We start from the raw sequence: 26,539 nt of genomic DNA, 5'->3' as shown, positions 1-26,539 counted from the left end.
CGTGCCCAGGTCCAGGAGGATCCCACAGGCCGCGGAGCAGCTGGGCCCGTGAGCCATGGCCGCTGAGCCTGCGCTTCCGGAGGCTGTGCTCCGGAACGGGAGAGGCCACAACAGTGAGAGGCCCGCGTACCGCAGGAAAAAAAAAAAAAAAAAAGAAACAAAACAAAACAAACAACAATCCAAAACTTTATTTTTTTCCTGATTGCAAAAGTAATACTCATTGGAAACAACCTAAAATGTCCAACAACTGATGACTGGATAAGCAAAATAGGGTACATTCATAAAATGAAATATTATTCAGCTGTAAAAAAGGATCAAATATTGATATATGCTACAACGTGGATGAACCTAGAAAACATGCCAAGTGAAAGAAGCCAGACAGAAAAGGTTGCGTATTGTATGATTCCGTTTATATATAATTTAAATCCAGAATAGGCAAAATCACAGAGACAGAAAACAGATGAGTGATTGCCAAGGGCTGGGAACAATGGTGCATGAGAAGTGCCCGCTTAACAAACATGAGGTTTCCTTTAGGGATAATCAAAATGTTTTGGAACTAGATAGTGGTGATGCCCAACACTGTGAATATATTAAATGCCACTAAGTTGTATGATGTGAAATGGTTAAAATTGTAAATTTTATGCTATGTGTATTTTACCACAATAAAAATTAAAAAATCACCACCTTCAAAGTAATACTTGTTGAAAAATTTAAAAAAATCTGAATTGTAAAAAAGAGAAAATGGAAATAATATTAGTAAATTTTTTTTTTGAGTATTGAGTTCCTTAATGATTGGAGCCTGCCACTAACTGTCTACAAATTGGGAACCAATTATCCTGACACTTTACATTGATCATTCTTTTCCATTTCCATTGATTTGGGTTTCAGTTTTGTTTAGTTTTTAGCTTGACAGATGCTCTTCCTTTACCTTAAAAATCTTATGTTTCTTTTATATAAAATTTTTCTAGGCTATTTTACCTGGCCCATACCTTGAAGAAGCAGATAAATTCTCCCTCTACAGAAAAGGAAAGAAAAGAAAACAAATTTAATCTCTGGCAGGGCACCACTCTGCTAGGGCACTCCATCCACACGATACAATATCATTAGTAACTTGCCTTTGTGTGTTCCAGAGAAGCAAGTATCTGGATGGACTGGGTTTTGGTAGTCACATCATGGAAGAAGGGTGTTTGAGTGGTAGTAGGGTTTGGCTTGGAAAAGCAAGTAGTGGGAGTCTAGGAGGAACATTCAAAAAATGTGGGACAGGGACTTCCCTGGTGGTCCAGTAGTAAAGAATCTGCCTTCCAATGCAGGGGATTAGGGTTCAATCCCTGGTCGGGGAACTAAGATCCCACATGCCGTGGGACAACTAAGCCCACGCACCACAACTATTGAGCTTCCGTGCCTCAACGGGAGAGCCGCGTGCTGCAAACTCCAGAGACCTTGTGCCTTAGAGCCCACGCACCACAACGAGAGAGAGAAAACCACACACCACAAATAGAGAGAAGCCCATACACAACAACTAGAGAGAAGCCGGCGCGCTGTAACAAAAGATCCCGCATGCCTCACTGAAGATCCTGTGTGCCACAACTAAGACCCAGTGCAGCCAAAGAATAAGGAAAATAAATAAATAAATATTAAAAAATACTTTATTAAAAAAAAAAGTAGGACATAGATTTGATGGTGAAAGGAGTAGCCTAAGAACTTGTTTGGGGATCAAGAAAGTTATCAGGTTACTTGCTGCCTTTATTTCTGGATCTGTGAAATGGGTTTTACTTCTCCAACTCCCTCCTGGTGGCATGTGAGAGATTGAGAGAGCATTTGCAATGTGTTCGGAATTCTTTAAAGAGGAGCCAAAAGGACTACAAGGCAGTTATTCATTAAATACAAAAGCTTTTCATGTCTCACTCTACCCCCAACCTGGAGACCTTGGTGATAAAGAAATAATGTAATAACTGTGTTGCAACATGTTTTTCCTCTGGTCTCTTTCTCATTCCTCTGGAGTAAGAGGCTTGGACATTTAGAACTCAACTGAAGGCATTGATTGGGAGGGTTTCTCCCAGAGTTGGCCCACTTGGAAACCAGGTAATCTGAGCTGGAGGAAAAAGGCAAACCCCCCCAGCTTGTTAGCAGGCACAACACAAAACTTTTAACTCGGATCAGAGAGTTTGGCTGTTGGCCCTTATGTGTGAGCCGAGAGGCTGGAGGCAGTTGAATTCAGTTGGAAAGGGATGGCGGGAACGTGCTCACTTTTCCTAGAGTGAAGAGTTTGTTGGGGGTGGGGTGGGGGGAGGGAAGGAAATTGTCGAAAATAGGAAAGGAGGAGCCAGGGAAGGGTGGAGTGAGCTTAGAATGTGCTTGAAAGTTATCAGAAGCTGAGGCCTCTTTCATGGAAACCTGGCTGTTGGGTTGGTTGATGTGTTTTTTCCAAACTCTAAGCTCCCATGATTCAGGACTGTGGCTTTAGTAATTATCCAAGTACTACTTTGCCCTTGTGAGTAAATGGCCAGTTACCTCAAACTGTCAAAAGGGCCCAAAGAAAGATCAGTTCACCAAAGTCAGAGACGAGCTGACCCAATGTTTAAAAGTTCCAGGCATAGAGCTGGAGAAAGCATGGCTTTGTGTGGGTATGTGAAGTGTGTGGGGAGGAATGGAGTCTTTTCTTTTATTAAAAGCAGCTATATTGAGATATAATTCACACACCATATAATTTACCTATTTACCGGTGTACCTTCACTGGTCTTTATATGCACAGAGCTGTACAACCATCAACACAGTGAATTTTAGAAGATTTTATCACCTCAAAAAGAAACCCGTATCCTTTAGCAACCATGTCTTCTCCCCACCCCACCCCAGCCCTAAACAACCACTAACGTACTTTCTGACTCTATAGATCTCCCTATTCTGGACTTTCATATGAATGGAATCTTGTAATACATGGTCTTCATGATGGGCTTCTTTACTGAGCTTAACGTTTTCAAGGTTCATCGGTGTTGTAGCATGTATCAATATTTAATTTTTTTATGGTTGAATAATATTCTATTGTATGTATATGCTACTTTTTGTTTATCCATTTATCAGTTTATGGACATTTGGGTTGTTTCTACCTTTTGACTGTTATGAATAATGCTGTCATAAATATCTGTGTATAAGTTTCTATCTGGACATACATTTTTAATTGTCTTGAGTATATATCCAGGAGTGGAATTGATAAGTCATATGGTAATTCTACATTCATCTTTTTGAGGAGCTACCAAATTGTTTTCCACATAGACTGCATCATTTTGTATTCCCATGAGCAATGCACAAGAATTCCAATTTCTCTACGTCCCCACCAACACTTGTTATTTTCCATTTTTTTGGATTATAGTCGTCCTGGGTGTATTAAGTGGTATCTCATCGTGATTTTGATTTGCATTTCCTTAATGACAAATTGAGTTAATTTTCTCAGATGGTGTGGGGTAAGAGTCCCTCTTCATTCTTTTGCATGTGGCTATCCAGCATCATTTGTTGAAAAGATTGTTCTTTCCCCATTGAATGGTCTTGGTACCTTTGTTGAAAATCAATTGATCATAAATGACCATATATGTATGAGTTCTTTTCTGAACGCTTAATTTTTATTCCATCAATCTGTATGTCTGTCTTTGTGCCAGTATCACATTGTCTTGGTTACGCTGTTTCATAGTAAATTTTGAAATTGGGAAGTGTGAATCCTTCTTTGTTCTTTTTCAGGATTGTTTTGGCTATTCTTGTCTTTTAAAAATCCATAGCAATTTTACAATTATCTGGTCAATTTCTTTATAGAAGCCAGTTGGGATTCTGATAGGTTTTTTGTTGAATCTGTAGATCAGTTTGGGGAGTTTTGCCATCTTACCAAAGTTAAGTCTTCCTATCCATAAACATGGGATTTTTTCCCCCATTTATTTAGATTTTCTTTAATTTATTCCAACACCAAAATTTTGTAGTTTTCAGAGTAGAGTATAAGTTTTGCAGTTCTTTTGTTAAATTTATTCTTAAGTTTTATTCTTTACATGCTTTTGTGAATGGGATTGTTTCCTTTAATTTTCAGAGTATTTATTGCAAGTGTGTAGAAATACAATTGACTTTTGTACATTTTGTATCTTGCAACCTTGCTGAACTTGTTATTAGTTCTAACAGTTTTTAGTGAATTTCTTAGGAATTTCTATACAAGAGATCATGTCATCTGGGAATAGAGATAGTTTACTTCTTCCTGTCTAATCTGGATGCCTTTTATTTCTTTTTCTTACCCAATTGTCATGAGGAATGATGCCTTAAAAGTCTAGAAAGATCAAAATGTACTGGAGCAACTCCTGGAAAAAAGCTCAAAAGTGAACCCACTGTGTGCTCAGATTCATACTGGGTGATCATGCGTGCATCCATTTATCTAAAAGAAATATAATAGTGAAGAAAGAAAGGAAAAAGTATGTAGAGAGAGCATTCACTGTGTCCAAAGTCTAATGAAAACGCCCTTCTCCTTCTCTTGAACATTTCTTTTTCAATGGACACGTATTGAGGGCTTCTTTTTGACATGTTCTTTTCTAGGTGCCAAAGACATGGTGCTGAACAGGAGTGGTCAGTACTGAACTCAAGGTTTGTGGGGAGATAGACAAGCCAAATCGATAACTATATGCTCATGAAAACAACATGGTCTATGGAAGCGATGTACAGAGAGATATGGGAGCATAGGGGAGGGGAAACTGGGGGAGGAAAAAGGGGAACAAATTCCGTTCCAGGAAGCAGACTGGACTGGGATGTCTTGAAAAGCAGACAGGGAGCCCAAATGTGTTTCAGGCACATGTCAAAGCCCCAATGGGCCCTCTACCACAGACCAATTCCCTAGTGGTTTCTCCTTCCCTATTTGGCTAGTGAGCAAATTAGAGTGTGTAGACCCCTCAGCAGGAGTCCTCAGAGGACCCTGGATAACTGATTCAAAGTCTGGAAACTGAAGCTGGCAGAGCTAAAAGTCTGTCTTAGGTGTTAAAACTTCACTCCAATGTCTTATCTAGTCAACTGTAGACCACAGTATCTCCCATAGGTATTAAAACCTCTGGTTTTAGATGTTTAATGAGACCCCTCTGAAGAGGGCTCCTGTTTAGGGTGTACTGAGCAGGTGATAAACCATTCCAGTTTGCTTAGGACTGAGGGTTTTTCCAGGAGGCAGAAATTTCCATGCTAAAATTGGGATAGTCTCAGACAAACCGGGATGGTTGGTCACCCAACAATCTGACATTTTGATGGTATATTTGGGGCCCATTCAACTGAACGAAGTAAAGTAGACACCTAGGGCTTCCTAAGGCAGCATTTGAACTGAGGTCCCTTGTCCTGAGTCGGGCAGAGCTCCAGAGACCAAAGTCAACATGACAGATAGCCCCAGGGAAGAAGGCTGCTGGGAAGAGAAGGATGACAAAGATGAGTAATTTCTCTCACGAGGCCAAGAGGAAGTCATATTTCTGCTTTCTGGTTGGCCCCAGCTATTCTTTCTCTGTTTCTCCTCTCTTCAGTCTGATAGGCATTAGCTCTGTGACCTTGGGCAGATCACTCAGCTCCTCAGGATTTATCCTCAGGTGTGGCCACCCTTCTGGGACCTACATTTTGAAGCTATGAGACACTTAGGGAAAGAAGTTCTGTGGAAGGTGGGTGAAGGGTGCAGTGGATTCTGGCTTTGATGCCTCATTCTCAAATTCCCAGAGATGATGAGGCACTCTGTTCCTGAGCTGTGCCCTTTACAGTAAGTCCCAGCAGCCTTTAGGAGAGGGTGGGCTGGGACCCACCAGAAAGTCTTGGTCAATGGCTCTGGAGAGGTCAGAGACTGTGTCCTACCTGGCTAGGGAGCCTGGTTTCTGGTGTGAGGAAGAATGAATCATGATCCCCTCCTACCTGATCTACCTGCCTTTGAAGAGTTGTGGAGAGTCACCCTTATTGACTAATGATAATTTTTTTTTTTTTTGCGGTACGCAGCCCTCTCACTGTTGTGGCCTCTTCCGTTGCGGAGCACAGGCTCCGGACGCACAGGCTCAGCGACCATGGCTCACGGGCCCAGCCGCTCCGCAGCATGTGGGATCTTCCCGGACAGGGGCACGAACCCGTGTCCCCTGCATCGGCAGGCAGACTCTCAACCACTGCGCCACCAGGGAAGCCCTAATGATCATTTTTAAATGACTCTGAGCCCCCTCAAAGGTCTGTCTCTATGCTCCTGAAAGTGCTGATTACAGAATGATGCCTTCTGGTTTCATAACTGGATAAAATCCATGTCAACACGAGAGAGAGAGACAGAGAGAGACAGAGAGAGAGAGAGAGAGACAGAGAGTGTCAGGCCTGCATGGAATTTCTATAGTTAATAACCCATGGCATAGAAAACTCCCACCAACTCTTTAGAAGTGACTCCATTTTCCAAAAAAAATCTTTTTCTCCCCAATTTTTCCCCTTCCCCCATTCCAGATGCTCTTACTTGCTGCAGGAAATCCTTATTTGATCCCTTAAGCATCAAGCTTAAGTCTCCCCCTCCTCTGGCTCCCTTGGGCCACCCCATTCCTCCCTTTTCTGCATTTCCGGCCTGGGATACATGGGCCTCTACTCAGTACTTCCTTTCGCACAATCTGAATTGTTTTCTGATAGTTCCACGGATATTAGTCTCCTCTTCCCAGAAGGACTGTCATTTCCACAAGGGCAGGGCTGGGGCTGTGCTGTCTACCTCATCTGTATATCCTGGGAACCTGAGCTGGGTGCAGCAGGAAGTGCAGCCCTGGTAGAATGTTCTCCTCACCTGTCTCTGGTCAGTTCCTGTGCAGGGCTGGGACTTCCCATCCTCATCTAGGCTGTGGAGGCTACATTTAAACCTCTCCCACATCCTGATCTCTCCTTTGGTTTGTTATCCTGGCAGGTTGGATTGATTCATCCTGCCCTGTTCATTCCTTAAGGCTACAGAGTGTCAAGGGTTGGACCTTTTCCCTAATTAGGATAATAAATCAGAGTTTGGCCAGTGAGTGGCCTTTCCTTAATGAATTAAAAAGGAGCCGTAAGGTCACACCAAAGATGTTTATCTGCCTTGTTCTCTTTCTGCAGAACAATTAGCATTCTGTTGCTAGGAAAGCTGCCAGTGTCATGGGGATGTCTAATTGCATTTATATATTAGAGTTCCTTTGATTCTCTATTCTGGCGCCAAATTTCATTTTTTTTTTTTTACATCTTTATTGGAGTATAATTGCTTTACAATGGTGTGTTAGTTTCTGCTGTATAACAAAGTGAATCAGCTATACGTATACATATATCCCCATATCTCCTCCCTCTTGCGTCTCCCTCCCACCCTCCCTATCCCACCCCTCTAGGTGGTCACAAAGCACCGAGCTGATCTCCCTGTGCTATGCGGCTGCTTCCCACCAGCTATCCATTTTACGTTTGGTAGTGTCATTTTGATTATGTGTTTGTGGGGGAACTAACCTTTTTTATTAAACCAATGTGTATATTAATTATTATCATTGACATTCCAGCAGAAAAAAACCTCACATTCAAGAAATAGGGAGTTCACTTCCTACCATGAACCTGAGCAGCCTGTGGGGTGGCCTCTGGTAACCCAGCTGCAAGGGGAGGAAAGCCCCATGGGCATCCCTCCTTCCCATTTAGGATGGGGACCAGTGTGGGACTAACTAGTCAGGATTATTCATTCACTCACTTTTTACTGTGCATCTGCTGAGTCCTTACAAATAAAAGCACAACATTTTTTATTTCTGTATTCCGTTTATGGTTTGTTTTCCGCATACAAACTTTGGCTTTTCTAATTTATAAATTCCTATATACTGTGCACCTGGTAAATCAGTCCTCTTTGGGGTTTATGTGTAGGTGGACATTGAGAGGAAAGTTTCACCTTCTACAAAGCAAAACACACCTGAAGTTCCAGGCATGGGGAACCATTTGCTATTCCCTGAACATGTCATGATTTCCATGAAGGCAGTGCTTGGTTCCAGGCCTATAAAAAATCCCAGAGAGGACTTCCCTGCTGGCGCAGTGGTTAAGAATCTGCCTGCCAATGCAGGGGACACAGCTCCGAGCCCTGGTCTGGGAAGATCCCGCGTGCTGTGGAGCAACTAAGCCTGTGCCCCACAAATTCTGAGCTCTAGGGCCCACGTGCCGCAACTACTGAAGCCCGCTCGCCTAGAGCCCATGCTCCACAACAAGAGAAGCCACCGCAATGAGAAGCCCGCGCACTGCAACGAAGAGTAGACCCCGCTCACTGCAACTAAAGAAAGCCCGTGCGCAGCAACGAAGACCAAATGAAGCCCCCCCACCAAAAAAAAAAAAAAAAAAAAAAGTCCCGGGGACTGGCTACTGCTGACTCATCAATGGGAAGCAGGGAGGCATCAGGCTCTGAAGAGACACCTTAACTAATGTGAGGGCATCTCGTGTGATCGGCCTGCCCTACCAACTTTGTTAAGGAAAGCCCTCTAATGGAAAGGCGGTGTGAATATGAAAGGTGTGGGTGGGTTTTGGCATTTTGCTTTGTGTCCAATATTATCTAGTCCCTCTGACAAATGTGGGCCAAGGTACAACAAGTAACCAAAGTTCCATCTTAGTCATAGAGACTTGCACATTTATAGGTAGACAAGGCTCCTTTGCAAACGGTCAGGTGTATCCAGGCAAGGTTAGAGGAGTGTTTTTGATCTTACTTTGAACTTTGTAGTCCCTGTGCCCCACATATGGGGCAAGATTCATAGCATAGCCCCCGCGACCTGCATTAAAAATAAATCACTACACACTTCTCCCTGAGCGATACAGTTTCTGTGCTATCTTTATGGCCAGTTTCTTATAGAATCCGAAGACGAACTATTTTCAAGACTTCAAACGGCATTCCCTACCAATCTGGATGCTGTTTTGATCTTTGCTTTAGTGGCTTTTCAACCATAGGCAACAGATTTGCCTGCAGGAAACGGCTGCAGATGTGGGGAGAATGTGAAGAAAGTGTGAAGCCAGAGGAGGGAGATGTGGCCCCACCCCTGGCATGCCCGCTCCTTGTAGGCTGGCTGGGTTGGCAGCAGCCTGACGAACCGCAGGGCACTGTTTGTTTGGGCCCAGGCCAGGGCCACAGCAGAACATTCACCTCATTTGTATTTGCCTCTCACTCTTTAACCCCAAAGTTCTGTTCCACGTGAATGGACTAGAGGCAGGACCCCATTGTTTTTAGAGTCTTCCGTTTATTCTGTATTTGCGTGTGGATATCTGTGGAGATGGGTGAGGAGAATCCGACAAGAGTGTATGGAATGATTCAGAGGAGTAGCTCCTGAAGGGTTGGCGTGTGACTCTTCAGGGAGTCCCTCCGTCCTCCTCTGGTGGCTGGACTGAGGGGCCCCAGCCTCAGTGTAGCTTCTAGGTCAAGGTCCTACCACACTAGTTCAGATCTAGTCTGCAGGAGGAGGAGAATTTGGACAACTGTCCATGAGTATCTTCAGAATAAAATGATAGTGGGCGTTATGGATTTGTGTCCACATTATGGAGCTGTGTCCCCCTCAAATTCACATGTTGAAGTCCTAATCCCCAGTATCTCAGAATGTGACTATATTTGGAGACAGGACCTTTAAAGAGGAGATTAAATTTAGATAAGATCATATGGGTGGGTTCTAATCCAATATGACTGGTGTCCTTATAAGAAGAGATTAGGACAGATGCGCAGAGGAAAGACCACGTGAAGACATAGACGGAAGGCGGCTATCCACAAGCCAAGGAGAGAGGCCTCAGAAGAAACCAACCCTGCTGACACCTCGATATCAGACTTCTAGCCTCCAGAACTGGGAGGAAATACATTTTTATTGTTAAAGCCACCCAGTCGGGGGTATTTGTTATGCGCCCTGGCAAATGAATACACTGGGTCTGGTGCTCCTTATTCTTCTGGCAACTATGAACTGCTCGACCAACTCTAGGTGTTCTGTGGAAATTTTTTTCTTTTTTTTTGTTTTGCAGTTCTTAATGAGCACTGAAAGGACATTGTCCCTCTCCCCCATCAAGTTTTACCACAAACTTTGTACCTCACTTTTTTATTCCTTGCAATCTTTTCTTCTTGGTATACTGAGGAAACCTGGACTGGGAGTTAAGAGACTGAAGCACCAGCTCCAGGAACACGGTGATCAAGTGATGTGACCTTGGGGTGGTCATGCCATCTCCTGGGGCCTTGGACTCCTGGCCCATGAAACTGAAGTTGCTCCCAGCTCTGACAGACACTACAGAGAGTCCACCGTTGACCTCATGCTGGCCACCCTGGTGAGTTCTACCTTTTCTCAGGTTGCTTATTTCTCCCATTTGTAAAGTGGCTAGAAAATTAATTCTTGCTAATATCTGCTGGGCAAGCCATCGGAAAAAAATGTCCTCATAGAGTTCACATGTGGTAGTGAGTGAACATGGAAGCATAGTTCCAGTTCTAGGGATCAGACCTGAAATTCGGGAGCTGTAAGTTCAATTCCCAGGGCTACCTCTGACTTACTCTGTTCGATGAGGCAAGTTGATGAATTACCTTTTGTTTCAACATAGGCAGTGGTTGAGGTAAAAGCAGATGTTCCTTGAAAATGCGGTGACCACGGAGATGTACAATAGTACAAAATTGGACTAATGGGCTACAAGTCCCGTGAACCTGGCCCCTATTCTAGGGACGCTTTTACCGTTTTGGTAGCCTGGCTTGGCTTATGGTTTGGTGTTGAGTCCTGGTGCAAATAAAGTATGGATCTTCCTCCTTTTTCCCCCTCCACGTGCAGGAGCTCAATCCAACCTTGGAACGCTTTGTCAACTTACCTGTTTTTACAGGTACTGGACCCTGTGTGTGTCATTCTGGCACACACCTTGGGCCCATCCTAGGCATTACTCACCTGAAACTGGAGGCCACTAGCCATTTTCCTCATGAGTGCCCAGTGGCTTCATGTTTTCCTGTGTGCCTTCCTTTAATTCTCTTTAGCTCAGACAGCTTCATAAATTAAATACTCCTATGTATTCAGAGCCATGAGGGTACACAGTGGCACATACAAAAGGATTACACGACGCAGTCTGAGACTCCAAGGTGCTTGCAGTTTTCCTGGGAAGATAAGATACTTACATGAAATAATCTGAGAATAGTTAAGATGTAAGAGCTATAGTCTTTCTTGGGCTAAATAGAGGCTCAAATGCTCAAATGGATGATCCAGTCAGTAAGTTCAAAGACTGGTGAGGATGGAGGGAAACTAGAGGTGGCTGCAATGTTCAGGAAAGACTTCAAAGAGATGTGGGACTTGATCTGTTCTTGACACTTTTAAATGGGACAGGTGATACTAGGTTTACATGGGCCTTTCAAGCCCTGGAAGATCAGGAAGAATTCCCTAGACCCTGATAGAAGTGAGACATTGGGTTGAGGGAGACAGCTCTTAGAAGAGGTAAGAATTAGTAGAGAGATGGGGCAGAGATGGAAAGTGGACTTGAAAGAACAGCTTATTTAATTTGGACCTTGCGAGATGGTTTCCAAACAAACGTCCCTCCCCTTTCTCCGTCTCATGCCTTTTTCCATTTCCAGACCCTGATGTCATGCTTCAGTGCAACCGCAGTTATGTATCTTTTCCTTTCCGCTTGACCTCCCTCAGCTAAAGTACCACTTTCTTGGCACCCAAAATGGAGTGCTCTGCCAGTGGAGCAGATGAGAGATCAATTTTGGACTGTCAGCCCTGATGGAAAGCTTGAGGACTACTGCATGCCTCAGGGAACTGAGGCAGCCACTAGAAAATGGCGTGGGGAGGCTCTTCTGAGGGGGTGGAATTTGGGATGCGTATAAAGCCCTTCTCTAGAAAATGGACCCTGGAAGACCTTGTTCCTTCCTGAATCAGTCGGGACCATGGGACCTCCTAATCTGGAGTCCCAGGCTCATTCCCCTTCAGTGGGAAGAGGATGGGGTGGTCTTGGGAGTTTGTGTGACGGGTGACCTGGTGAGGTCTGAGGATACAATGCCAGGAGCCACAGTACAGTTGTAACTTAAAATATCATCAGGAAGAAATCTGGGTGGGCCTTGGTCCTTCCTGGGTAGAGTAATGGACACATGACCTAATAAGAGTTTCATTAAGATGATTATCTCAGGGGACTTAGAAAAGGCACCTTCCCAGAGCCCTGGAACACTCTTGTAAATTATTTCACCTATGCTCATGTCTTCCCAAGACAGGTGAGAGAAGGGAGGGCAGGCCCATAGAGGGAAGAGCACAAGTTGATGAAAAACACAGTTTCCTTTCGTTGTGCTGCTTCCACCTGTATTATTCTCGGGTGGTTAAGGGTTGCCGTGGCTGGTCACCACTTTAGTTGTTCTGATCTGATTCTGATAGTACACCAGGAAGAAATGACCTCAGCGACCCCGTCAACTCAGAAAGTCAATTTTGCTGTTTACTAACAAATCACTGAATAATTCAGGTCTGACAGGAGAATTTGGGTGGGATGTCTTTCCTGGCAGAGTTTTGACATAGAGAAAAAAAACAGTTCACTTATTTTGTGGCCTTGTGGAGGCAGGATGGCATGGAGGTCAAGAACAGGGGCTTTTGATTCACTTGATTCCCGTCTGCGTCCTTTGCTTAACATCTGAATGCCCTAGGCCATACAGCTTCTTCAAGCCGAAGTTTCTTCATCAAGAAAATAAGGATAACGATACAAATCTAATACTTGCTTTAAAAACTTGATGAGGCAATACATGCATGGCATGCGCATGGTGGTCAATCAATAAATGATATGGCCAATAGCAACAGGTATTACTTATAGCTAAGATTTGGATAAAAAATATATTTGGTAGAGTTAATGAGATGGGCCATTTGGCAAAGAAATTCTTTATAATACTTGTTATTAAAAGCAAACAACTAAATATCAAAAACACTGGGTAGAGATATGAGTAGGGTAGATGCCCTTGACCACCCCCTCCCCACGCTGGCCACAACTGGCAATAACCTCTGACCACTGGGCAGCTGACTGAGGCTGGCCACCTGGCTTTCCCCACCCCATGAACAGTAAGAGCACGGTGCCCCTTGTCTTGCTGGTAGCTAATACAGACGGTCCGAACTAAAGACTATAATACAGGCACTCAAAGAATATTTACTGATTACCTGCCATATGCCAGACACTACTGTGGGAGCTGGGGATCCAGCAGTGAACAATCAATGTCTTTGACCCCATGGAACATACCTGGAAGTACCTACATGCAAACAACTAAATTAACAAGGTCATTTCTAGTGGTGATGAGGGCTAAGGGGACATCTCTTCCTCCAGACTCATGTGTTGGAGACTTTGTCATAGCAAAGACTCCTGACAATGTTGAACGTGGCTTTTAAGGCCACTGGGGCTAATTCCATTGTGCCTACCTATGCACATATGGGACTCCAGGGCAAAACTTCCGACTTCTGAGACACAAAGTCCCCCAGGTCCTCTAAAATACAGAGCACCACTGAGCTGGGAGCGCCTTGGTAAATCCCTTTCCCCTCCTCTGGGGATCATGTTAACAGCACTTATATCCTAAAGGGCCCCTTTGCAATAAAATGTATATGTTTCCACCAAACTCAGTATTTTCCTGTCTCTCCCAGTTGCTCAGGTCTCTGTGCTATTTGGAGTCTTAAAAGTGTGTGGAGTCCTTGGGATTACATGTTTCTTAGTCAAATAGAAACATGTTCCCTCTTTTTTTCCTCCAGGCAGAAAAATATATCTGGAAACATACACCAACCAATGCCAAATGCCTGGGAGTCAGGAAGAGTGATGCCTGCCAAGATTTTAAAGTTGGGTTTTCATCCAAAGTGAAAATTAGGGAGCTGGCTCTCCTGAGATTTGGAGCTGTGACACAGGAAGCTGAGCGGGCCCTGAACTAGATAGAGGTCAGGGGAGCTCAAGTTCTTTGGAAGTTATTAGTCACATGACACTGGGCAAATTTCTGAATATCTCTGGGGCTCCTTATGTGTGAAATAAGACAATTCAAGAGTTGCTATGGGGGTAAGATGAGGTAATGGCTAGCCTCCAGTGCCTCAGCTGTGAATCAAGCAGCCTAGGAGCAGAGAAGGGGTCAGCTAGAGGGGTGGACAGGTGGGTGCTATTTGGGATGTCAGAATCCTAGAGGCACCTTAGAGTGACCTTCAGAGTGAGCCAGTCTGTGCCAGTATCCATGGGGGGTGACGGAGGTGAGGGCACTGGGGGGTTCTGAGCAGGGCTCTAGCTCTAGGGCCTAGTTCTAATGTGGGAGGCAAAGCAGGGCGTTAGCCAGCGGGTGAGGGTAAAGGTAGAATGTGCCAGGCTCCCGTGCCAGGGGGCGTGGTTAGTGCATGATAGGCAATGAGTCAGGGCCCAAGCGATATGCGCTGGGGGTTCATTTTAGCCTCCCCGAGGGTATACTCAGAAACCCAAGGCAGAAGGTGGGTTGTTGGCCTGAGGCCTCCTGTTTGGACCTACAGGGGAGTTTGCAGATTGCAGCTTGTGGCTATGATATTTAAGGCAGTGAGAACAATTTGTCAGCCCTCCCTCCTACCTCCTTCACCCACTGCACAGGTGGGCTCCCAAATTGTTCTCACTGCCTTAAATTATTGGGCCACTAATATACTGCCAGGTCCGGTTAAATCAGCTCAGGACCTGGGGCTGTGCTTGCAGGCCCTTAGGAACTGTGGCCAAAGTGGGAACCATGCACATTGATAGGTATGATGTAGAGTACATGACACTAATATGATAATAATAGTTCACATTATTGAGCTCACTCAACGTGCTGAGCACCGTGTTCAGTGCCTTACATGCATCTTCTAATTGAATTGTATTTAATTTTAATCTTCCTAAGAATCCTATGGGATATTCCCCATTTTACAGATGGAGAAATGGAGGCAGAGCAAAGTTAAATAACTTGCCCCAGGGTTATGGTGGTGGAGCTGGGATTGCAAACCAACTTTCTCTGACTCCAGAGCCTGTGCTATTCTTATGATTTTACTAACTAATAATAAGAAATAATAACAAAATCACCACAATAATAATAGCAGTGGTGGTTGTAGTGCTCTGCCATGTTCTGTGTAATCCCATCTGGTCCTCACATGACCTGTGACATCGATGTGGTCTCTACTTTACATATGAGAAAAATGGGATCCAAGGAGTGAACTTGCCAAAGGTCCCACGGCGGTAAGAGGTACAGCCCAAACTAAAACCCAGGGCAGTCTTACACCGCAGGCCGTCTCCTTAACCCCTGGAGACTGGGCCATGATCTCCTCCTTCCTTGAGAAGCGTGTTCTTGACTTGACAAGCTTGTTTCCAGCAAACTAAGAGCACTGGAAGGAAACTGAAGACCTGTGTGTCTAGTCCTGAGACAAGGGTCCTTTTCCTCCCCCTTCTCTCAAGGACCACTGCCTTTGCAACCCTCCTTGCCCCCAACCCAATTAGGGCATTGAAAACCTTTTTGAAAACACACCTGCTCTCTCTCTCTCTCTCTCTCAGGCTGAAAGTTGGAATTAAAGCAGAAGAGACTTCTGCTGAGAACAAGGAAACCCTTGTCTGTAAGGAGCATAAAATTCTCTGAGTGAGAACTAAGTAAGGGTGTGGAGTGGCTTCCTTGAGGTGTTTGTGAAGAAAGCAGCTGAGGCCAGGGTGACGACAGACCATCAGTGCCTTCAGCCAAGACCTGAGTTCATTTTTCTTCTTAAATATCAAGTTCCTTGATATATTATGGAAAAGGATTGACACATATCTGACAGGTGTCACCTATCCATTTATTCATTTCTGTGCAAAATCTAGTTTGTGTGTGCATGAGTCAATTTGTTTATTACTCTGTATCTGTTTCAAAGTTTGCCCGCCCAGCCCTCAGGCCACAGTCACAAGGCTGGACAAACTCACCTTCCAAATCCCCATCTAGTCACTAGAACCTTCTCATGTGGCACCTGTAGATGGGCTGGGTTACACAGAGAAGGACATTCTGTCTTTTTAAAAAAATAATTAATTAATTAAATTTTGGCCGCTTTGGGTCTTCGTTGCTGTGTGTGGGCTTTTTCTAGTCGCGGCGAGCGGGGGCTACTCTTCATTGTGGCTCACGGGCTTCAGTAGTTGTGGCGCACGGGCTTCAGTAGTTGTGGTTGCACGGGCTTAGATGCTCCGTGGCATATGGGATCTTCCCGGACCAGGGCTCAAGCTGCTGCCTCCTGCATTGGCAGGTGGATTCTTAACCACTGCGCTACCAGAGAAGTCCCCATTCTGTCTTTAAAAAGAATGTGGAACAACTTTAGATTGTAACCCAAAGTATAAAATAAATATCTATGAGGCCATCATAACGTAAATAATCGATTAAATAAATAAATGGGAGTAAAGAGATAAAAGTCCTGTGCAGAATTCCAAGTAATTTATGTAGATACTCCGCCCTCAGGGACATAGCTAACAGACATAACTCCTTGTATTAGTTTCCTGTGTCTGTGGTAAAAAAATTACCATAAACTTGGTAACTTAAAACAACAGAAATCTCTTCTCTTCCAGTTGTGGAGGCCAGAAGTCCAAAATCGGGATCACTGGACCAAAATCAAAGTGTCTGTAGTCTGTACTGCTTCTGGAGGCTCTAGCGGATAATCCATTCTTTGCATCTTGCAGCTGCTGGTAAACTGCTGGTCGAGTTACTCCAGGCTCTGCTTCTATGGTCACATTGCTTTCTCCACTTCTGTGTCAATCCCCCTCTGCCCCCCTCTTATAAGGACACTTATGATTACAATTAGGATCTATTCAGATAATCCAAGATCATTTCCCCATGTCAATATCTTTAATCACAATTGCAAAATCACTTTTGCAATATAAGGTAATAGTCACAAGTTCCGGGGATTAGGATGTGAATATATTGGGTTGGCCAAAAGTTCATTCGGGTTTTTGTATTATCGTATGGAAAAACCCGAACGAACTTTTTGGCCACCCAAATATTTGAGGCCATTATTCAGTCTACTACACTCCCTACTCCTTAAGTGTGAGCCATATATAGGGACTTTCATCCAAAGAGTACAGGATGAAAAGAGGGGAAAAGTATAACTTTACATTGGAGAAAACTGACAAACACTACCTCGGCCAGGTGATCCAGTTCAATATCAACAGTGATAGCTATGTTGATAGTTTGTACCCTTGATAAGATGTGATGAGAATGGCCCTTTATCTCTGTGATCTTCCTTCCCAAATTACATAACCCCAGTCTAATCAAGAGAAAAACATCAGACAAATTCTAATTGAGGCATATTCTATGAAATACCTGGCCTGTATTCTTCAAAACTGTCTAGATCTCCCAAAACCGGGAGAATCTGAGAAACTGTCACAGCTCGGAGCAGCCTAAGGAGACATGACTTAGAAATGTAATGTGGTATCCTGGAGGGGGTCCTGGAGCAGAAAAATGACATTCAGTAAAAGCTAAGGACATTTAAAGAAAATATGGACTTTAGTTAGTAATAAAATATCAATATTGGTTCTTTAATTGTAACAAATGAACCTTACTAATGTAAGATGTTAATTACAGGGAAAACTGGGCCGGAGGTGTAGGGGAGCTCTGAACTAGCATTGCAATTTTTCTGTAAGCCTACAACTATTCTAAGAAATAAGATTTGTCTAGGAAAAAAAAGAATGTGAAGCACAGTAACTGAAAACATGCACAGCCGCTGCACAAAAGAGGAAATACACGTATAAGTAATAAGTACATGAACGGAAGCTCAGTATCACCAGCACTGGGGGAAATGCAAAGCCACTCCACCGTGGATTTGCACATCCACTGGATGGGCAAAAATTAGGAAATCTGACAATACCCAGTACTGGAAGACAATTATTTGTCATTCTCTTGTAAAGCTGAATATTTGTGTGTCACACCACAAATTCTGCTCCCAGACATACATCTGAGAGAAACTCTCGTACATGGTCACCGGGAGGTATAAGGCTGTTCACAGCAGCACTAGGTGTAACAGCAAAAAACTGGAAACAACCTGGGCAAACAACCTGAGAAAACGGACAGATAAACTGTGCTGTGTTCACGCAATGGGCTGTCACACAGCAGTGAAAACAGATGGACCTGCATCTATCCCCATGGATACTTACTAGTAAAATACGTCAGGTTAAAAAGCAAGTCCTAGAAGACTTTATATACAATATGATATCTTTTTCTAGAGGTGAAGAGTAAGCAAACTTAGACAATATATTGTTTTGGCCTAAATAGCTATATGATAAAGTATATATATGTAAATAAAGGGATGATAAAACCAATTGAGGCTAGTGCTCACTCCTGGGAGCGGGGTAGGGGAGGAAGGGCATTGGGATGAGAAAGAGCATGTAGGTATATGCAAGTTATTGGTAATGCTTCAGATCTTGGGGTTGGATGGTGTACTCTGGGTGTTCATTGTATAATGTAGTAAATAAAAGAGGGGCATCCATGAACCAATGATAAAGTTATAAATCAATGCTGGACACCACAGATAAACCCCCTCCAAAAAAAAATAGAAGATAAATTCTTAAATATTTTTAATATAATAAAACATAATAAAAGGGGTAAATACAAATTAAATTTTACAAAGTGATAAAAATGAAGCAGGGCGTTACTACTGGTGGAAACACCAGTAAATCAGTAAATGGAGTAGAAAGCCCCTAAACCTACAAATGTATAATATATTCACTTTTCATTGACGACAGACATGGGAAGTCAAATCAGTGGGGATCAGTTGCACTGACGTTGCTAGTGTGGCTACGGTTCCCTGCGCTGTGAGAGGGCAAGGTGCCCGTCCCGCCGGATTAGTGTCAACCGTGAGGGCGGGCTCTGCACGCCAGGGCTGCCACTGTTCCTGCTCTTCAGTGGCACAGATGCCCAGACCATAAACACTCACCCATACACAGAGCTGTCTTCCCAGCGCAAGCTGTCAGTACCAGGCTTGCTGCGGAAGGATGCTAATATCAGCCCGTGTTATTCTCAGGACTTGCCCTCTTCTCGGACGACTAGGCTCTCGTCTTGAGCCCAGGTAATCACTGCACACACCTCTCTCCCTTATGGGGTAGGTGACCATGTTGGTCCTTCTTAGCAGTTGGGACCCTCCAATCAATTAAACTGTTGTAACAGCTTTGAATGTTAAAGGAAAATGGTCAAGGTATTGATACCCCTCTTTCCAGAAAGCTCCTTGAACTTTTGTCAAATTAGCCCCCTTAATCTCTCATAACTTTTAAGTTCCTTTTATTAATGAATGTAGGGGATGGTCAGCCTAATTCTAACTGCTTATAAAACTGAGCCCAGGACTTTGCCAAGCAAAAAATAAAAGTAATCAGATGTACAAATAGATTAAAATCTTCGTCCTTTGTCTCTCCAGAACCACGTGTACCTTCTTGCTTTACAGCTACATAATGGAAAGGGGTCATTCAAGTGATTCTTTCCCAAATGAAAGTCTGCTTACAGATTTCTTGTTTTTTCCATTGCTATAAACAGGGAAGATTTTAATAACTTTTAAGTGATCAAACTTCTGGTTAAAAGCAGATACATTAAAGTTTGAAATCACTGGGCACCATCCTACTACAAGGTGAAAGAAGAAAAAAAAGTCACTATGATAGACTGTATTTTCCAAAGACAGCACCACTTTTTTCCACCTTGTAAGTTCCTATTATCATGTGAACTTGAGGGACTTCCCTTGGTGGCGCAGTGGTTAAGAATCCGCCTGCCACTGCAGGGATTGAACACGGGTTCGATCCCTGGTCCGGGAAGATCCCACAAGCCACGGAGCAACTAAGCCCGTGTGCCACAACTACTGAAGCCCACGTGCCTAGAGCCCGAGCTCCACAACAAGAGAAGCCCCTGCTTGCAGCAACTAGAGAAAGCCCACGCGCAGCAACGAAGACCCAACACAGACAAAAATAAATAAATCAATTTACTAATTAAAAAAAATAATGTGAACTTGACACTTCTCCATTGAAAAGTGAGGTCTCTGCTCCATCCCCTTGAGTCTTGGTTGGCCTGTGACTAGGATGAATGGCTCATGGCTATGCGATGAGCAAAACTCAGTCACAAAAGCAGACATAGCTTTGGCTGGCTTTCTTCGGGACGCTTACCCTGGGGAGCCAGTCACCATGTTGTAAGGAAACTAAGCCGCCACAAGAAGAGGCCATGGTCGTAAGGTGTTCTGGTCACAGTCCCAGCTAAAGATCCAGCTGGCAACAACAGCCCGACATGTGCGTGAACAAGCCTTCGGATTATGCCAGCCTCCAGCCTTTGAACCATCCCAGCTGACACTGAGTGGAGCAGAGAATTGTCTCTGCTGAACTCTGCCCAAATTGCAGACTTGCAAGCAAAATAAAAGTTTTCCAAAAAAATTTTTTTTATTGAAGTGTAGTTGATTTACAGTGTTGTGTTATTTTCTGGTGTACAGCAAAGTGATTCAGATATATGTGTATATATATATATTTTATATTCTTTTCCATTATGGTTTATTACAGCATACTGAATATAGCTCCCTGTGCTATAGAGTAGGACTTTGGTGTGTATCTATTTTAAAATAAATATTGTTTCAAGCCACTGAGTTTTAGGGTGGTTAGTTATGCTTCAACAGATCATCAGAACGTGTATCCTTACACAACCATGCTAACATTTTGGACCATTTCCTAGCAGTTTTCCAGGAAATCTTTTCAAGAGGGTGGCTCATATTTTGATAAGCAAGGAGCTAGAGCAGGTGTCCTCCTTACACCAAGTCACTTCTCACTCCTCCCTAAAATAAACAAAAGTCAATCAGCCAACTAATGAACTACCGAAACGAATCACATGCTTGACAGTTGGTGCCATCTTGCCGCCCCACCTGTTGTCCCTCCTCATAGCTGAGATTCCCTTCCTTTACTGACGACTTCAGCAGCATTTTCCTCTCCATCTCTACCTTTGTCATCATTGGTGACTTTAACACCTACTTGCATGATCCAACCAACACCTTCCTGCAACCCATCTCAGCCTAGATCACACTGTTTACACCCTAGATCACACTGTCGCCGGTAACTTCTGGCGTCTCTAAATTTTGGTTTCAAGGATTCCCTCCTTTGAGAATGCTCTACTCTTCTTCTGGCTCCCTGACTTTGGTACCCACACTGCAGAATTCCCTGATCTCTTTGGGACTGCACATCCATTGACCCTATGCCTCTGTCATTATTCCTATCTCTCCCTTTGGCCACACTTACTTTCTTGTCTAGTCCAGAATCCATAGTTTATCATAATCACTCCCTCTTTCCCCTGTTACATTTTCTTGGAACAATAACAGCTATAGTTGAACCCAGTTATTCACGTTGTTGCAGCTGAATGTAGCTGGGAAAAATCACACAACAGGGCTATTTTCTCCCATTTAAATGTCATGATCCGTTATCTTAAATGGGCATTCACCACAGCCTAGATGTTTCCCTAGTAAGTTTGCTTTTCAACTCACCAAAGCTGTTATTTCAGACTATCTTTTCTTAAAGCTACTATATGTCTTCCTCTGCCCCCCTCAGTGATAAACCTTACCTCATAATTCAAAGAGAATTGAAGGATTTGGGCAGACATAGCTACATATGCCCACCATCCGGTCTACAAGCCTCTCCACACCTGTACCCACATTTTCCATCTTCCCTCTTAACAGAGAGGGAAATCTGTCCACTTTTGCCCAGATCCCTCCCCTTCTCAACAACTTCATTCCTGTGGTTAACTCATCTTCCTTCAGGCATCCATCTTCTCTCTCCTGGATCCATTTCCTTACATACGAACATGCTGTAATAGCTCCGATCTTAAAACAAAACAGAATAAATTCATTTTTGACCCTTCCTCCTCCTGCCATCCTGATTCTTTGCTCCCTCTCACTGAAAACCTTCTGGAGAGCTGTCTTCACCCTGTGCTGTCACTTGGTCACCTTGCATTTGTTCCTCAGCCTGCTCCTCTGTGGATTCTGCCTCTACTGCTCCACTGACATAGCTCTGCCCAGGTCACTGGTGACTTCCATGCTGCCAATGCAATGGCCACTTCCCTGTCCTTCTCTAACTGGACTGCTTAGCGGCATTCAACAGGTTTATTCTCCCTACTCCTGCTACAAACAGTCACCCCTTTTACATGGGATTCTTTTTTTTTTTTTTTTTTTTTTTTGCGGTACGCGGGCCTCTCACTGTTGTGGCCTCTCCCGTTGCGGAGCACAGGCTCCGGAAGTGCAGGCTCAGCGGCCATGGCTCACGGCCCCAGCCGCTCCGCCGCATGTGGGATCTTCCCGGACTGGGGCTCGAACCCGTGTCTCATGCATCGGCAGGCGGACTCTCAACCACTGCGCCACCAGGGAAGCCCCAGTCGCCCCTTTTAGCTTCCTCAGATCTGCCCTCTTCTGGTTTGCTTTCAGCCTTCCTGGCAACCCCTTCCCAGACCCCTCGGTCTCATCCGCATATTTACCCAGTGTCACCAATAGGCTGATGACTCCCTAATTTATATCTTCAGCTTTGACCTCATCACTGAACTCTGGATTCAAATATACAAACACATACAAGATGTCTTCACCAAGATACCTATAAGCCATTGCAAACATTAACTTTCCCAAACAGAACTAAGGACTTCTCCCCAGACTGATTCTTCTGCAGTGTTTCCTACTTTGGTAAATAGTATCACCATCCCATGGAGTTGCTCAGATCGAAAATCTAGGCGTCATTCTGGATTCATCCCTTTCCCCTCATCCCTCTATCTCTAAACAACCAGGAAACCCTGTCAGCGTTAACTTCACGGCATATTTCAGATATGGCGCCGAGCTCTACCTCTACCGTATCATCCTTGTCTAGCCATCATCTCTTATCTGGACATCGGCTATGGATTTCTAGCAGGATTTTCCAATTTCACTCTTACTTTCCTTCAATCTTTTTTACAGTCGTCAGAGTGTTTTATAAAAAAGGTAAATCATCACATCATTCCACTGCCTGAAATCCTTTAATGCTTTCCCATTGACTTAGAAAAAAGATACAAAGTCCAGTAGGGGCTGTAAGGCCTGATACCAACGGGTCCCTGCCTATGAAGCCACTCCCATCCTGTACTAGCGCCCCTACCCGTGCTGCTGCTACTTCCATCTTTTCTTCTCTCAGTTTCTTGAATATTTCATTCCATTGTCATCGTGTCAGGGTCTCATCACATTGCTGTCTTCCTGTTTACTTATTTTCACCTTTCTCAAACTGTAATTATCGCATTTATTGCTTTATTTACTTGTTTTTGGTTTATTTCTCTCTGAATATACATGCTCCAAGTGGGTAGGGATCTTTAAGTTTTGCTCACTTCTGTATTCCCAATGTCCAGGACTATGACCGGAACGTGGAGGGCTCTCAACAAATATTCGTTAAGATTCATTTGAATGAGTGAATAAACGAATGTGCACTGGGGTCTCAAATATAGCTAATAATAACATCAACTCAAATCTATCAATCCCTTTTGTATGCCAGGCTCTGTGCATTCTATCTTGCTGTCACATTTAATCCTCACTACAACTCTATGAGGTGGGAACTGCTATCATATGCATTTGACAGGTGAGGCGATTGACTTAGAGAAGTTACGCGATGTGACCAATCTTTGTAGCTGTTAAGTGGTAGGTCCTGGGTCCAAACTCAGACCCTTCTGGCTCCAGAGCTCAAAGGTACTGCCTCTCAGCAGCAACCCTGAGGTTCACACTCTAATCATGGCTGGTAGGGGAAGCACATGGAGCCATTTTCAGAAAATCCACTTCAAAGAGTAGCCAGGGGAACTTCTGGGGGAGCTTAACAACAATAACGGGTATGAAAAAGAACACAAATAAACAAAAACAGACCCTCCTCCCCAACAGCAATTTTTATTTCCCTTTCTGGTGTTCTCTGCTGCTGGTCTGGCTGGGAATGGGAGCAGAGCTGCAGAGAAGGGCAGGAGAGATGGAAGCCTTGGGGAGTTGGTGAGGGCTGTGGGTGGGTGTGGCAGGGACTCTCTGGCCCCATCCATTACATTGATCTCTAAGTTCTAGAGCCTGCACTTCTGAAGCTTTTCTAGGATTTGGCTTCTCTCTGTACTCCATCTACAGCAGTAGTTCAGAAGCTTATCACATCTCATTCTGAACAACTGGCATGCTCCTTGTTCCTGCTGCCTTCCAGAATTCAGCATCACACCCAGCCAGGGCTTTCTTCTGAAGCTCTCCTGAAAAGCTCTGCTGGTTTCCTCTGGTCCTGGTGACCCACCATCCCCAAGCAGCCCCAGCTCCCTTCTCAAGCCTCCACTCCCGCCCCATCCCCCTCTTGGCAGCCCTCTCCCCTGCTACGTCACACCCATCTTATTCTCTTTGCAGCCACCATATCTTTATTCATGCTCTAGCCTCCTCACAAAATGCCTTTTTTCAACTGAGAAGGAATTCTCCAAGACCAGCCCAAGCATATCTTCCCCTTTGAGAGACGGTCATTTCCCCGCTCAGAGTCCTGGAGGCCTCCTACAGAGCAGCCCGTCAGCATTGTAGGGCACTGGCTTAATTTGGTTGAATCTTCCCTAGTCTCTGGGCTCCCTTGGGATGCTGACTCATCATCGTATTCTTTCTTTTTAAATTTAATTTTTATTTTATATTGGAGTAGAGTTGATTTACAATGTTGTGTTAGTTTCAGGTGTACAGCTAAATGATTCAGTTATACATGTACATATATCCATTCCTTTTCGAATTCTTTTCCCATACAGGTTATTATAGAATACTGAGTAGAGTTCCCTGTCCTATACAGTAGGCCCTTGTTGAGTATCTGTTTTATATATAGTAGTGTGTTTATGTTAATCCCAATCTCCTAATTTATCCTCCCTCATCATGTATTCTTAAAGTCTATAGTTTCTGGTAGTGTTGGTGCTTAGTAAGTATATGTTGAGTGAGTGATTGAAGGAAAGAAAGCATGTGGTTTGTTTTCTTCAACTGCATGCCAAGGAGAAGGGACATCTCTGGTGCCGGGGAGGAAAATGCATATCTACACCGTCCCTGAGTGAGGCAGACATCAGGCTCCTATTTGCAAACTCTCAGGTAAAGGAAAGCAAGCCAGTGTGTGGCAGTCAGGGTGAGACACTGTTTTCTCTGTCAACAGTTGGCATGAGATACAGGAGAGCTCTGGTGATGAGGGTTCCTCCGCCTGGGAAACCTCAGGAACTCACCTGTACACAGGTGAGGTCATTTGACTGTACACCTGTGAAAATGAACGGTAGGGGTTAACCACAGTTGGCTTTTCCACCTCTTCTTGCCCTGCTCCACCCCAGCATGGTGCTTGTGTCCTGTTCCCAAAACACCTGCCTGAGGGTGGGTAATGGTGTTTGCTTAGAGAAAGCTCCAGAAACTAGGCCTGACTTTGGCAAAGAAGCCTCCAGCAGGGGTTCTCAAACTTGACTGCACTGGGCAATCACCTGGGAGCTTTTGAAGGACACAAATGCCTGGGTCCATCCCCAGAGGTTTTCGTTTAATTGGTCTGGGTGTGGCCCAAGACTGGTATTTTTAAAAAGCTCCTCAGGTGATTCTAATGTGCAACCTGTCTGAGAAACCTGTTCTAAATGGATTAGACAGAATATTCCTTTCTTGCTCAGATGGGAGGAAGGCCTTTTCTGGAAGTGGACTGAGGTCTGGCTGCTCAGAGGCTCCGGTTTGACCGCCTGATGCCTGGAGGCCCCAGTAGGACTTTTACTGCAAGACAGGGGTCGGCACACTTTAACTGCAAAGGGTCAGATAGTAACTATGTTAGGTTTCACGGGCCATGTGGTCTGTATCGTAGCTACTTTAACTCTGCTGCTGTAGTGTGAAAGCAGCCACAGACAATATGTAAATGAACGAGCACAGCTGTGTTCCAAAAAACTTCATTTATGGACACCGAAATGTGAATTTCATACCTTTTTCTCATTTAAAATTTTTTCAGCCATTTAAAAATGTAAAAAACATTCTTAACTTGTGTACCAGATACAAAAAGGTGGTCTGTTTCCAAGAGATGAGTGGCAGCCACCCTTCACAGCTTGATAAATGACAAAGGCCTCCCCACCCCTCCCCCTCCCTGGGCCTTCCTATCTTTCCACTGACAATGGTTGGCAACCAGCTCTCCCCACGAGGAGTGTCAGTTAAGATGGGAATGCTACTTTAGTTACTGCCGCACTTAATCTAGAACAAAAGATAAAGGAAGCCTTAGGTTTTTAGCTCTTTGAGTCACAAATTTTCTCCAAGGAGCTGAGCGCTCTGTAGCAAGAACTGTGAACAAACACCATGGCTTATGGCATCCTCGGAATGAGGAAGGAGGAAGCAGCAAGAGAGAAACTTTAAATACTCTATGAGAGAGTAACTAGGGTTTCGTTGTCTCATTTAGTTAGTCCTACTTCCCTAACCGGATGTAGCGTTTGGAGCAGACGCTGTTGGATGCTGCCCATGTCCTACTTTCTGCTGTTCACCTTCCATGTCCTCAGAGGGGCCCCGTGTCCAGCTCCATAGAGCAAACCATGAATAGTCTAAGTCAAGAAATAGATGCAGAAAAAATAGTTCCTCTTCTCCTTCCGGTCATTATCCCGTGTGCCTGTTGATGCCTGGAACTGTGGGACCGTGAGGAGAGTTAGTCTGGCCAGGAC

Source organism: Pseudorca crassidens, chromosome 14 (assembly GCF_039906515.1).
Source record: "Pseudorca crassidens isolate mPseCra1 chromosome 14, mPseCra1.hap1, whole genome shotgun sequence".
Classification (NCBI taxonomy): domain Eukaryota; kingdom Metazoa; phylum Chordata; class Mammalia; order Artiodactyla; family Delphinidae; genus Pseudorca; species Pseudorca crassidens.
The sequence above is the reverse complement of the archived record's forward strand: the minus strand, read 5'-3'. Positions refer to the sequence as shown.